Below are 16,041 nucleotides of genomic sequence, written 5' to 3'. Positions count from 1 at the left end.
TCTCATCTTTTCTGAAACCTCAGATGCCTCCGAGACGTGACCCCGGATTTACCTTTCCATCGGAGCTCACCCAGTTGATCTAGCAGCAGAACACATTCATGCAGTTGCAAGTCCAGAATCAGAATCAGGGGAACAACAACAACAACCCACCATCACCACCACCACCACCTGTTGATCACTTAGCCCGTTTTCTTAGGCAGAATCCGCCAGTGTTTTCCAGTAGCACCAAGCCGATAGTAGCAGATGATTGGCTCCACAAGACAGCTAGAGAGTTGACCACATCAGGATGCACGGATGCGGAAAAGGTGAAGTTTGCCGCACATCAGCTTGAAGGACCCGCAGCATCATGGTGGGAGAATTTCACAGCCACTTTCCCTGTCGACACTGTCACGTGGGACCAGTTTCAGCAGGCTTTTCGAATTGCCCATGTTTTAGTAGGAGCTATGTCCATGAAGAAGCAAGAGTTTCGCAACTTGCGCCAAGGAGGACGGACAGTTGGCCAGTATGCGGAGGACTTTGCTACGGATGCAGCTAAGCAGGAGAAGTTTCTGGAAGGATTGAATGATGAGTTGAGCATGCAGTTGATGGTAGCCACCTTCAACAACTACCAGGAGTTGGTAGATCATGCTCTCGTGATTGAAGGGAAGCAGCAGCAGATTGAGAATCGCAAGAGGAAGTATGGACAAGGGAAGCACAATTCAGGAGCTCAGCAGAAGCCACGTTTTACCCCTAGACCGGGAGGACATTTTCAGCATACCCATGGAGGAGGTAGCTCGCACAATCACAATGGCACCAAGAATGGTAATGGGAATGGAGGAAGCAACGGCCAGAACCGCACCAACCCATCGACCCCAGCCAAGAGAGACCTGAGCCAAGTCACTTGTTTTAAGTGCCAAAAGACCGGACATTATGCCAATGAATGTCCTGAATCACAGAATGAAAATGGCAATGGAAGCTCTGGGAAGAAGCCGAACCCTTTCAACAGGGGACAAGTGAACCATGTTAACATGGAGGAGGTTGAAGAGCAGCCGGATGCAGTAATCGGTAAGTTTTTGGTTAAGTCATTTACTGCACTCGTTCTTTTTGATACTGGTGCATCGCATTCATACATATCAAGGGGATTTGTGCATAAGTATAACCTGCCCACCACCTATGTTAGTAAGCTCACCAAGAGCGGAGTATATGGCTAGCCAAGGATGTTTTCAAGTGCCATTAAGTATAGGTAGGCATGAGTTCCCCTCATATTTGATAATATTGGAATCACAAGGTTTGGACGTAATTCTGGGTATGGATTGGCTGTCGATGTATGGAGGAAACATCGATTGCGCCAGTAAGTCGATTTTGCTTACCACCCCAGAAGGGAGAAGGATCAAGTATGTATCCCGGCATGTGTTGAAGAGGACTCAAGTAAATTGTTTAACAGGAGTTGTGCAGGAGGAAGTACCAGCAGTGAAGGATTTCCTTGATGTATTTCTAGAAGAATTGCCAGGCATGCCACCGGATAGAGATATTGAGTTTTTGATTGAGCTTTTGCCAGGCACAGGGCCAATATCAAAGAGACCATATAGGATGCCTGCAAAGGATTTGGTGGAGATTAAGAAGCAAATTAAGGAGTTACTGCATAAATGATACATTCGCCCAAGTTCATCGCCCTGGGGATCGCCAGTACTTCTAGTGGAAAAGAAGGATGGATTCGTTAAGGATGGTTGTCGATTATCGAGGTTTGAATGAAGTAACCATCAAGAACAAGTACCCACTACCGATGATCAATGATCTTTTTGATCGATTGCAAGGAGCTAAGGTATTTTCCAAGATTGATCTGCGATCAGGATACCACCAGTTGAAGATTCGAGAACAGGATATACCTAAGATGACTTTTACCACCAGGTATGGGTTGTACGAGTATACTATTATGTCATTTGGTCTGACTAACGCACCGGCATATTTTATGAACATGATGAACAAACTGTTTATGGAGTTCTTGGATAAGTTTGTCGTAGTGTTCATTGATGATATCCTAGTTTACTCGAAGAATGAAGAGGAGCATAAGGAGCATTTGCGCTTGGTTCTTGGAAAGCTCAGAGAACATCAATTATATGCTAAGTTTAGCAAAGTAATTATTATATTTTAAAAAAAGGTCCGAACCGACCTTGGGCCATAACCGGCCGGGACTCCTCCTGGCCGGGCCTCTTATAAGCGCCCCGAGGCCCCGGCCAAAGCCCAGCCGCGTCCTAACCCTAGTCGGCCGCCGTCGCCGCCGCCCGCCCGCGCCACCGCCGCTGCTGCCCGCGTCGCCCCACCGCCGCCCGCCCACGCCGCCGCCGCCCCGCCGCCGCCGCCAGAGCGCCACCGTCGGCGGACCGCCGCTGCCGTTCGCCGGAGTCGCCGGAGGTAGTTTTTTTTCGCCTCCGGTTTTTCTCGAAAAACCGTTCGGTTTTCCGACGGTTTTGTTCGTTTTTTAGTTTCGGTTTTTTAAATAGATTGGTTTTCCGGTTTATTTAATTATCGAGCATTCGTCCGATTCGTTTGTTTTAACGAACGTTCGTCGTTTTTCTTTTTCTCGGATTAAATCCGCGATTTTCCAGATCGCGATTCCTGATCCGATTTTCGTTTTAGTCTAACTTTTCGCTCGTTTATCGGAATCAGGCGATTCAAGCACTTGGAGTTTCGCCTCGAAACCCTCTTTCCGTTTAACCAACTCAAACAAGTTTTTGCCACTGTAAAAAATTTCCCCTAGATCCAGAATAGTAAATGAAGCCTGTTTCTTTTGCCGTTTGTCTTTCGTTGCTTCGTTCGATTTGATTCTTTTTGCCAACCGGAGTTCTTAAGTTGAACTTTCTGGTTAGATCTCTTATGTGAGTTTTACATGTGCATTAGTTGAGTACTTATCGTATGCTTTTTGTTTGCGATAGAGTACCCGGAGTGCGCCGCTTGCTACTTCAAATCGCTAGGTTTCCCGGATAATCCGCAAGGCAAGTAACACTTTGATCATGTTTTCCCTCTACCCAGTTTTATTGCATTAGATCAATCCTCACACATTGCATGATTAGGATCTAATTAAATTGTGGGTTTGGGAAGTAGATGAGGTAGAACCTATTACCTGTTATTAACAAACCTTTGGGAGTTACTTCTACGTTTGCTTATTATGCCATGCTATGCTAGTAGACGTGGATTGGGTGAGTGTATACATGACAGATGTGAGATTGTTAATTAATGGTTTATTTAAGGTGGCAACTTAAACACACATCTGGGTGGATTAAGGCACCTGGGTATTCTAGTGATTGCCTGTTTTCTTTTGGACCGCCACCCAGGCTCAAAGGGCTCATGAGATTATTCATGCTAGAAACTTCCGTGTGCAGCCACAAGCTATTATGGGCTCTAGAATAGTTGATTAAGTCGTGCGAACTCTTACAGTGGTATACTAGCAGATGTAGGGGAAAGTAGGTGTAACGGTCTACCCAATCGTAAGGTGCTAGCGCTTCTGAAAGACTATGTCTCGATCATCCATTTCTCAAACACCATGTAGTGCAAGAAACCAAACGGAGGCGACCGAGTCTTGTGGGGAAAAGTGCGCAAACCTCTGCAGAGTGTATAAACTAATCATGATTAGCCGTGTCCCCAGTTATGGACATCTTGAGTATCTAGTACCTGGATTATCATGTGAATCTCAACATGTTACTCTAAAATTAATTTTGCTGGGTTTTGTTAATTGATGATGCTTAATTGGGATTGAGAATGTTGTCAACCATTCTCAATGTTTAACAACTACCATGATAGTCAAATAAAATTTATTCCTTTGCAGTAGGGAAAAATTGGCTTTACGCAAAACTATAACCATAGAGCTTTCCACCAGCCAAATATGCATATAGAATAGCCTATTTCATACCATTATCCTGTATGTGTTATTTTGCCAGCATATTCCATGTGCTGACCCGTTTCGGGCTGCAACGTTAATGTTGCAGACTTTTCAGACGACGATTAAGGAGTTTTTAGGTCGTGGTTCTATACTCAGTGATGTTGTTGGAGTTGATGGACTCACTTATCTTCCAAGCCTTCCGTTGTTATCGTTATTAGATGGCCTTAAGCCATATTTATTGTAATAAGTTCTCTTTTGAGACACTCGATGTAATAAGTGTGTGATTGCTACTCTGTTATAAATCCTTCAAGTACTGTGTGGTGTCAGCATTACTGACCCAGGGATGACACCTGAGCATAGAGATTGGACCGTTTGAAGTTTGGTCGCTACAGCAAGTATCTGTAGCGACCCGACCTCAGACGGTCAAGTCTCTGTGCTTAAGTGTCATCTCTGGATCGGTATGCTGACACACACAGTACTTGAGGATTTATAACAGAGGTAAATCACATGTATAAAATAACGTAAATACTATTACCTCAATCCAAATAGCATAAGTAACAAGGTTGTGGATTCCCATCAACACCAACGGCAAAGTTGTGTGTAGAAATTGTAACCCTAACGTATCACTTACTCGTTGTAAGATTCCTGCAACATGAGACGTTGCAGCCACAAAGGGTTAGTACATTGAATGTACTGGCAAATTCACACCAGAGGATAATGATGAATAATAGCTATCACTACATGCATATTTGGCTGGTGGAAAAGCTCTATGGCTATAATGTTTTTGCGAAAAGCCAATTTTTTTCCTACAGCAAAGGAATATATTTTATTTAACTACAAAGTTGGTTGAAAATATTGAGAAGGCTCCTCCAACTCAATCCCAAATTAACATCAATAACCCAACAAATTATTTAAGTAACGTGATGAGATCAATATAATAATCCAAGTACCAGAGACTCAAGATGTCCATAACCGGGACACGGCTAACCATGATTAGTTTGTACACTCTGCAGAGGTTTGTGCACTTTTCCCCACAAGACTCGATCTCCTCCATTGGATTTCTCGCACTACATGGTGTTTGAGAAACGGATGACCGAGACACAGTCTTTCAAAAGCATTAACTCCTTACTCCGGGCAGACCATACCAACCTACATCCCTCTACCTGCTGATCCACCTCTTCGGGAGCTTCACGCAACTTACTCAACTATGCTAGAGCCCGTAAGAGCTTGTGGCTGCACGCGGAAGTTTCTAGCATGAATAATCTTATGATCCCTTTGAGCCTGGGTGGCATTCCATAGGGTGATCACACGGGTCCTCCGGGATTCCCTTGGGCAAGCACTGGGTTCTCCAGGTGCCCGGGCAAACCACTGGGTGCTCCAGGGTGCCCCAACCAATCCACCCAGATATGTATTAAAGTAGCCACCTTAAGTTAACCATTAAATAATAAATCTCTCATCTGTCATGAATTCTCTCTAACCAATCCACGTCTACAAGCATAGCATAGCAATATGAGCATAACGTAAAAGTAACTCCCAGGGTTTGAATGCAGGGCAATAGGTTCCTACCTCATCAACTACTTCCCGATACCCACATGTTATAAATTTGTAACCATGCAATGTTTGAGGGTGAAACTAATGCATAAAAACAAGGTATGAAAGGAATATGATCAAAGTGTGAACTTGCCTGCAATGTTGATGAAGATGATTCGGACTCATAACTCTTGATAGTTCTACTCGTCACACTATGGTCAATCTATCGTAAGCAAGCAATAGTAACCACACATAAGCAATCACTCAAAAGATCGCAAAGAACGAAGAAGACGATTTGGAAAACATCAAAACCAAGCAAATACTCTTGCAACATAAAACAATTCCTAACAGTACCAAAAATATTTTAATTTGTCCTTATCAGAAAGTTTAGGTCAAGAGCTTCGATTTGCAAAAAGAATCAACTCAAACGGAGTTATAAAACTCAAGTTATGATCAAACAAAGTTCAAATACAAAACTGTTTGAATTAAAATTTTAAACTTTCAAAAATATGTTCAAGTTGATTATCTGGATAGAGGGGGTCGTAACAAAGAAGTGAGGGTTGGTTTCGTTGGATTTGGATAAACGGGTAAAAACTTGTGATAGATTGAAGATTAGGGACTAAACTGTGAAGAAACTAATTACAAACGGGTCCCTGGCCAAAATTAAAAAGAAAAAGAAAAATACTAAACAACAAACGTTCGTCACAGTACCTAATCTAATGAATATGCTCGCTGTAAAGATCAAACTAGTGAACGCTCACAAACAAACAAAAAAACATTTTGAAAAAAAACGTGATCTGGATCGTTGGATCCAGATCCAACGGGCGGGAGGTGGCGGTTACCGGGGCGATCGCCGGAGTCAGGGAGGACGACGGCGGCGACTTCGGTCTTGGCGGGGGCGACGGCTCCAGTGGTCGAGGAGGGCAACGAAGAGGTCGGGGAGGGGCGGCGCGTCGCGGCGAGGAGTATGGCGGCGTCGGCGGCGGTCCACGACGACGGAACGGAGCGGGGTGGAGGCGGCTCCGGCGAGATGTGTGGCGGCGGCGGCTTAATATGCGGCGCGAGAGAGGGAGGAGAGGGCCCGGGGCGGCACCTTTTAAGAGGCGGGGCGAGGGGTGGCATGGGGAAGGGGCGGGAGGAGGCGTGTCCGCCTCGGCCACGTCGGCGCCGGCGGCGTACGGGCGGTAGACTCCCGAGCGGGATCTCGGGGACAAGCGGCTGGGCCGTTGGGCCGTGGCCTGGCTCGGGCAATGGGCCGTCCCGGTCGGCGACGGGGGAAAAGTTTTTTTTAAATAAAGATTTTCCAGTCAAACAAAAATAACTAAAACAAAATAAACAAAAATATTATATAGGCATATAATATATCAAAATTTTCAGAAAACAATTTTCTACAACGTGAACATTTTTATAACTTTAAATAAAATCTACAAAAATTTGAATAAATCAAACAATGCTACTGATACAATAAAACCCACTAAAAATCATTTTAAAAATACCAAAATGATTTCAAAAATAATTTCTCTCCAATTTTCTATTGTAGGGAATCATGTTACCCTATTTTCTGTATATTCTATTTTTTGGAGAAAAATAATTTGAATAAAACCCAAATAACTCTGAATTAAAAAATAATTTCCAAAAGGACTTTGAATTTGATCCTTTTAAACTTCCAACTCATATTTCATATGTTTTGAAGAAGTCATTTTATCTTCTCTCATGAAAATCATTAAGTTGCTTAAAGTTCTGAATTTGAAATATTTTCAAATGAAATTCAAATCTTTTCAAAACCCTTTATCATTTATTTAAATGGAAGAAGTCGTATTATCTTCACTCTAGGGTTTTGTGATGAAAAGAATTTGAATTCACGAAGACCATAAAAGCAAAAATGAAAGTCTGGGAAAGTCCTTTTATTCCCTCTCATTTAACTTTCAAAAAGTTTCGAATTTCACTCAATCAATCAAACAATCAATCAAATCTATCTATTTATTATAACATTCCAAAATTTAGAATTTTGGGATGATACAATATCTCAGAGTTGGAATATATGCTTTGATAAAGTGATCAAAGAATATGGTTTTATACAGACTTGCGGTGAAGCCTGTATTTACAAGAAAGTGAGTGGGAGCACTACAACATTTCTGATAAGTATATGTGAATAACATATTGTTGATCGGAAATAATGTAGAATTTTCTGGAAAACATAAAGGAGTGTTTGAAAAGAGTTTTTCAAAGAAAGACCTCGATGAAGCTGCTTACACATTGAGCATCAAGATCTATAGAGATAGATCAAGACGCTTGATAAGTTTTTTCAATGAGTACATACCTTGACAAGATTTTGAAGTAGTTCAAAATGGAACAGTCAAAGAAGGAGTTCCTGCCTATGTTTCAAGGTGTGAAGTTGAGTAGAGACTCGAAACCTGACCACGGCAACAATAGAAAAGAATGAGAAGTCATTCCCTATGCCTCAGTCATAGGTTCTATAAAGTATGCTATGTTGTGTACCGGTCTTATTTTATACCTTAGCATGATTCTGGCAAGGGAGTACAATAGTGATCTAGGAGTAGATCACTGGACAGCGGTCAAAATTATCCTTAGAGGACTATTTCTCAGTTATGGAGGTGATAAAAGAGTTCGTCGTAAAGAGTTATGTCGATGCAAACTTTTTACATCAATCTAGATGACTCTAAGTCTCGATTTGGATACATATTGAATGTGGGAGCAATTAGCTAGAGTAGATCCATGCAGAGTATTGTAGACATAGAAATTTGCGAAATACATACGGATCTGAATGTTGCAGACCCGTAGACTAAACTTCTCTCACAAGCAAAACATGATCACTCTTTGAGTTTTAATAACGTAGCGATGTGAACTAGATTATTGACTCTAGCATACCCTTTGGGTGTTAGTCACATGGAGATGTTAACTAATCACATAAAGATGTGGACTATTGGTGTTAAATCACATGACGACATGAACTAGATTATTGACTCTAGTGCAAGTGGGAGACTGAAGGAAATATGCCCTAGAGGCAATAATAAAGTAGTTGTTTATATTTCCTTATATCATGATAAATGTTTATTATTCATGCTAGAATTGTATTAACTGGAAACTTAGTACATGTGTGAATATATAGACAAACTAAGTGTCACTAGTATGCCTCTACTTGACTAGCTCGTTGAATCAAAGATGGGTAAGTTTCCTAGCCATAGACTTGACTTGATCCATTCCATTAGCTTAGCACTTGATCGTTTTAGTTTACTGCTATTGCTTTCTTCATGACTTATACATGTTCCTATGACTATTAGATTATGCAACTCCCGATTAATGGAGGAACACTTTGTGTGCTACCAAACGTCACAACGTAACTGGGTGATTATAAAGGTGCTCTACAGGTGTCTCCAATGGTACTTGTTGAGTTACCATAGATCGAGATTATGATTTGTCACTCCGACTGACGGAGAGGTATCTCTGGGCCCTCTCGGTAATGCACATCACTATAAGCCTTGCAAGCAATGCAACTAATGAGTTAGTTGCGGGATAGTGCATTATGGAACAAGTAAAGAGACTTTCCGATATCGAGATTGAACTAGGTATTGAGATACCGACGATCGAATCTCGGGAAAGTAACATACCGATGACAAAGGGAACAACGTATGTTGTTATGCGGTTTGACCGATAAAAGATCTTCATAGAATATGTAGGAGACAATATGAACATCCAGGTTTCTCTATTGGTTATTGACCGGAGACGTGTCTCGGTCATGTCTACATAGTTCTCGAACCCGTAGGGTCCGCACGCTTAATGTTTGGTGACGATATGTATTATGAGTTTATGTGATTTGATGTACCGAAGGTAGTTCGAAGTCCCGGATGAGATCGGGGAAATGACGAGGAGTCTCGAAATGGTCGAGACATGAAGATCGATATATTGGATGACAATATTCGGACATCAGAAAGGTTTCGAGTGATTCGGATATTTTTCGGAGTACCGGGGAGTTATGGGAATACGGGGAAGAAGTATTGGGCCTCATGGGCCAAGTGGTGGAAGAGAGGAGGAACGGTGCGCGGCCCCCCCAGCCCAAACCGAATTGTCTAGGGGGCGGCCCCCCTTTCCTCCCTCTCCTTCCTTCTCCCCTTCCCCCTTCCTTTCCTCCTCCTAGTAGGAGTAGGAAATGGGAGTCCTACTCCTACTAGGAGGAGGACTGCTCCTCCTGGCGCGCCCTAGGAGGGCCGGCCGGCCTCCCCCCTTGATCCTTTATATATGGGGGCAGGGGCATCCTAGAACACACAAGTTGATCATTGATCCCTTAGCTGTGTGTGGTGCCCCCCTCCACCATAATCCACCTAGATCATATCGTAGCGGTGCTTAGGAGAAGCCTTGCGTCGGTAGCAACATCATCACTGTCATCACGCCGGCGTGCTGATGAAACTCTCCCGTGAAGCTCTGCTGGATCAGAGTTCGTGGGACGTCATCGAGCTGAACGTGTGCTGAACTCGGAGGTGCCGTATGTTCAGTACTGAGGATTGGTCGATCGTGAAGATGTACGACTACATCAACCGCGTTGTCACAACGCTTCCGCTTACGGTCTACGAGGGTACGTAGACGACACTCTCCCCTCTCGTTCCTATGCATCACCATGATCTTGCGTGTGCGTAGGATTTTTTTTGAAATTACTACGTTCCCCAACACTCCTCTCTTCTAAAGCCCAGGAAGGCCCATTAACCCCCCGGGGGGTTCTGGTAACCCCCCGGTACTCCGGAAAATGCCCAAACCTATCTGAAACCTTTCCGGTGTCCAAACATAACCTTCCAATATATCAATCTTCATGTCTCGACCATTTCGAAACTCCTCGTCATGTCCGTGATCACATCCGGGACTCCGAATAACCTTCGGTACATCAACTCACGTAACTCACAATACATATGGTCATCGAACGTTAAGCGTGCGGACCCTAAGGGTTCGAGAACTATGTAGACATGACCGAGACTCATCTCCAGTCAATAACCAATAGTGGAACATGGATTCTCATATTGGTTCCTAGATATTCTACGAAGATCTTTATTAGTCAAGCCGCATAACAACATACATTGTTCCCTTTGTCATCGGTATGTTACTTGTCCGAGATTCGATCGTCGGTATCATCATACCTAGTTCAATCTCGTTACCGACAAGTATTTTTACTCATTCCGTAATGCAACATCCCGTAACTAACTCATTAGTCACATTACTTGCAAGGCTTGTAGTGATGTGCATTACCGAGAGGGCCCAGAGACACCTCTCTTACAATCGGAGTGACAAATCCTAATCCCGATCTATGCCAACTCAACAAACACCATCGGAGACACCTGTAGAGCATCTTTATAATCATCCAGTTACGTTGTGACGTTTGATAGAAAACAAAATGTTCCTCCGGTATTCGGGAGTTACATAATCTCATAGTCATAGGAACATGTATAAGTTATGAAGAAAGCAATAGCAATAAACTAAACGATCATAGTGCTAAGCTAACGGATGGGTCATGTCAATCACATCATTCTCTAATGATGTGATCTCATTCATCAAATGAAAACTCATGTCTATGGCTAGGAAACTTAACCATCTTTGATTAACGAGTTAGTCAAGTAGAGGCATACTAGTGACACTCTATTTGTCTATGTATTCACACATGTACTAAGTTTCCGGTTAATACAATTCTAGCATGAATAATAAATATTTATCATGATATAAGGAAATATAAATAACAACTTTATTATTGCCTCTAGGGCATATTTCCTTCAGTCTCCCACTTGCACTAGAGTCAGTAATCTAGATTACATTGTAATGATTCTAACACCCATGGAGTCTTGGTGCTAATCATGTTTTGCTCATGAGAGAGGTTAGTCAACGGGTCTGCAACATTCAGATCCATATGTATCTTGCAAATCTCTATGTCTCCCTCCTTGACTTGATCGCGGATGGAATTGAAGCGTCTCTTGATGTGCTTGGTTCTCTTGTGAAATCTGGATTCCTTTGCCAAGGCAATTGCATCAGTATTGTCACAAAAGATTTTCATTAGACCCGATGCACTAGGTATGACACCTAGATCAGATATGAACTCCTTCATCCAGACTCCTTCATTTGCTGCTTCCGAAGCAGCTATGTACTTCGCTTCGCACGTAGATCCCGCCACGACGCTTTGCTTAGAACTGAGCCAACTGACAGCTCGACCATTAAATAAAAATATGTATCCGGTTTGTGACTTAGAGTCATCCGAATCAGTGTCAAAGCTTGCAGCGACATAACCGTTTATGACGAGCTCTTTGTCACCTCCATAAACGAGAAACATATCCTTAGTACTTTTTAGGTATTTCAGGATGTTCTTGACCGCTGTCCAGTGATCCACTCCTGGATTACTTTGGTAGCTCTCAGCTAAAATAATAGCAAGGCACACATCAGGTCTGGTACACAGCATTGCATACATGATAGAACCTATAGCCGAAGCATAGGGAATGACTTTCATTTTCTTTGTATCTTCTGCAGTGGTCGGGCATTGAGTCTGACTCAACTTCACACCTTGTAATACAGGCAAGAACCCTTTCTTTGTTTGATCCATTTTGAACTTCTTCAAAACTTTATCAAGGTATGTGCTTTGTGAAAGTCCAAGTAAACGTCTTGATCTATCTCTTTAGATCTTGATGCCCAATATATAAGCAGCTTCACCGAGGTCTTTCATTGAAAAATTCCTATTCAACTATCCTTTTATGCTATTCAGAAATTCAGTATCATTTCCAATCAACAATATGCCATCCACATATAATATTAGAAATGCTACAGTGCTCCCACTCACTTTCTTGTAAATACAGGCTTCTCCAAAAGTCTATATAAACCATATGCTTTGATCACACTATCAAAGCGTTGGAGTTTCCACACTTTGTTAGCACCTTTTGGATCGACAAAACCTTCTGGTTGCATCATATACAATTCTTCTTTAAGATATCGATTACGGAATGCAGTTTTGACATCCATTTGCCAAATTTCATAATCATAAAATGCGACAATTCCTAACATGATTCGTACAGACTTAAGCATCACTACGGGTGAGAAGGTCTCATTGTAGTCAACTACTTGAACTTTTCGAAAACCTTTCGCAACAAGTCGAGCTTTGTAGATAGTAACATTACTGTCAGTGTCAGTCTTCTTCTTGAAGATCCATTTATTCTCTATGGCTTGCCAATCATCGGGAAAGTCAACCAAAGTCCAGACTTTGTTCTCATACATGGATCCCATCTCAGATTTCATGGCCTCAAGCCATTTTGCGGAATCTGGGCTCATCATCGCTTCCTCATAGTTCGTAGGTTAGTCATGGTCAAGTAACATGACCTCCAGAACAGGATTACCTTACCACTCTAGTGTGGATCTTACTCTGGTTGACCTACGAAGTTCGGTAGTAACTTGATCAGAAGTTTCATGATCATCATCATTAGTTTCCTCACTAATTGGTGTAGGAATCACTGGAACTGATTTATGTGATGAACTACTTTCCAATAAGGGGGCAGGTACAATTACCTCATCAAGTTCTACTTTCCTCCCACTCATTTCTTTCGAGAGAAACTCCTTCTCTAGAAAGGATCCATTCTTAGCAACAAATATCTTGCCTTCGGATCTGTGATAGAAGGTGTACCCAACAGTCTCCTTTAGGTATCCTATGAAGACACATATCTCCGATTTGGGTTCGAGCTTATCAGGTTGAAGCTTTTTCACATAAGCATCGCAGCCCCAAACTTTAAGAAATGACAACTTGGGTTTCTTGCCAAACCACAGTTCATATGGTGTCGTTTCAACGGATTTAGATGGTGCCCTATTTTAACTTGAATGCAACCGTCTCTAAAGCATAACCCCAAAATGTTAGCACTAAATCAGTAAGAGACATCAAAGATTGCACCATATCTAATAAAGTGCGGTTACGACGTTTGGACACACCATTTTGTTGTGGTGTTCCAGGTGGCGTGAGTTGCGAAACTATTCCGCAATGTTTCAAATGAAGACCAAACTCATAACTCAAATATTCACCGCACACGGCTAAGAAATCAACTTGTGTGTCTATGGGGTGCCCCCTCCCCCGTATATATAGGAGTAGACGAGGGGGGCGGCCAGCCTCATAGGGCGCGCCCCAAGGGGGGAATCCTACTCCTACTAGGAGTAGGTTCCCCCCTTTCCTAGTCCAACTAGGAGGGGAAGGAAAGGGAAGAGGGGAAGAAGGAAAGGGGGCCGGCCCCCTTCCCCAATTCGGATTGGGCTTGGGGGGCGCGCCCCTCCTCTTGGCCGCCTCCTCCTCTCTTTCACTAAAGCCTATGAAGGCCCATTAACCCCTCCCCCCCCGAGGGGGGGGGGGTCCGGTAACCCCCCGGTACTCCGATAAATGCCCGAACCTATGCGAAACCTTTCTGGTGTCCAAACATAACCTTCCAATATATCATTCTTCATGTCTCGGCCATTTCGAGACTCCTCTTCATCTCCGTGATCACATCCGGGACTCCAAACAACCTTCGGTACATCAAATCACATAACTCACAATACATATGGTCATCGAACGTTAAGCGTGCGAACCCTACGGGTTCGAGAACTATGTAGACATGACCGAGACTCATCTCCGGTCAATAACCAATAGCGGAACCTGGATGCTCATATTGGTTCCTACATATTCTACAAAGATCTTTATCGGTCAAACCGCATAACAATATACATTGTTCCCTTTGTCATCGGTATGTTACTTATCCGATATTCGATCGTCGGTATCATCATACCTAGTTCAATCTCGTTACCGACAAGTCTCTTTACTTGTTCCGTAATGCAACATATCATAACTAACTCATTAGTCACATTGCTTGCAAGGCTTATACTGATGTATATTACTGAGAGGGCCCAGAGATACCTCTCCGACAATCCGAGTGACAAATCCTAATCTCGATCTATGCCAACTCAACAAACACCATCAGAGACACCTGTAGAGCATCTTTATAATCACCCAGCTACGTTGTGACGTTTGATAGCACACAGAGTGTTCCTCCGGTATTAGGGAGTTACATAGTCTCATGGTCATAGGAACATGTATAAGTGATGACCCACAAGTATAGGGGATCTATCGTAGTCCTTTCGATAAGTAAGAGTGTCGAACCCAACGAGGAGCAGAAGGAAATGATAAGCGGTTTTTAGCAAGGTATTCTCTGCAAGTACTGAAATAAGTGGTAACAGATAGTTTTGTGACAGGATAAATTGTAACGAGCAACAAGTAACAAAAGTAAATAAAGTGCAGCAAGGTGGCCCAATCCTTTTGTAGCAAAGGACAAGCCGGAACAAACTCTTATAATAGGAAAAGCGCTCCCGAGGACACATGGGAATATCGTCAAGCTAGTTTTCATCAGGTTCATATGATTCGCGTTCGATACTTTGATAATTTGATATGTGGGTGGACCGGTGCTTGGGTGCTGTTCTTACTTGAACAAGCATCCCACTTATGATTAACCTCTATTGCAAGCATCCGCAACTACAACAAAAGTATTAAGGTAAACCTAACCATAGCATGAAACATATGGATCCAAATCAGCCCCTTACGAAGCAACGCATAAACTAGGGTTTAAGCTTCTGTCACTCTAGCAACCCATCATCTACTTATTACTTCCCAATGCCTTCCTCTAGGCCCAAATAATGGTGAAGTGTTATGTAGTCGACGTTCACATAACACCACTAGAGGCTAGACAACATACATCTTATCAAAATATCAAACGAATACCAAATTCACATGACTACTAATAGCAAGACTTCTCCCTTGTCCTCAGGAACAAACGTAATTACTCACAAAGCATATTCATGTTCATAATCAGAGGGGTAATAATATGCATATAGGATCTGAACATATGATCTTCCACCAAATAAACCAACTAGCATCAACTACAAGGAGTAATCAACACTACTAGCAACCTACTAGCACCAATCCCGGACTTTGAGACAAGAATTGGATACAAGAGATGAACTAGGGTTTGGAGATGAGATGGTGCTGGTGAAGATGTTGATGGAGATTGCCCTCTCCCGATGAGAGGAGCGTTGGTGATGACGATGGTGATGATTTCCCCCTCCCGGAGGGAAGTATCCCCGGCAGAACAGCTCTGCCGGAGCTCTAGATTGGATCCGCCAAGGTTCCGCCTCGTGGCGGGGGAGTATCGTCCTGAAAAGTTCCTCCTTATTTTTTCTCATCGAAAGACTTCATATAGGAGAAGATGGACGTCGGAGAGCCACCAGGGGGCCCACGAGGTAGGGGCGCGCCTTAGGGGGCCGCTCCCCCCACCCTCGTGAGCAGGGTGTGGGCCCCCTGGCCTTCATCTTTGGTGAGGATTTTTCTTTATTTATTTTAAGATGTTCCGTGGAGTTTCAGGACTTTTGGAGTTGCGCATAATAGGTCTCTAATATTTTCTCCTTTTCCAGCCCAGAATTCTAGCTGCCGGCATTCTCCCTCCTTATGTAAACCTTGTAAAATAAGAGAGAATAGCCATAAGTATTGTGGCATAAAGTGAAATAACAGTCCATAATGCAATAAATATCGATATAAAAGCATGATGCAAAATGGACGTATCAACTCCCCCAAGCTTAGACCTCGCTTGTCCTCAAGAGAAAAGCTGATAACA

Source organism: Triticum aestivum, chromosome 5A (assembly GCF_018294505.1).
Source record: "Triticum aestivum cultivar Chinese Spring chromosome 5A, IWGSC CS RefSeq v2.1, whole genome shotgun sequence".
NCBI classification, from domain to species: domain Eukaryota; kingdom Viridiplantae; phylum Streptophyta; class Magnoliopsida; order Poales; family Poaceae; genus Triticum; species Triticum aestivum.
Note: the sequence above shows the minus strand (reverse complement) of the source record.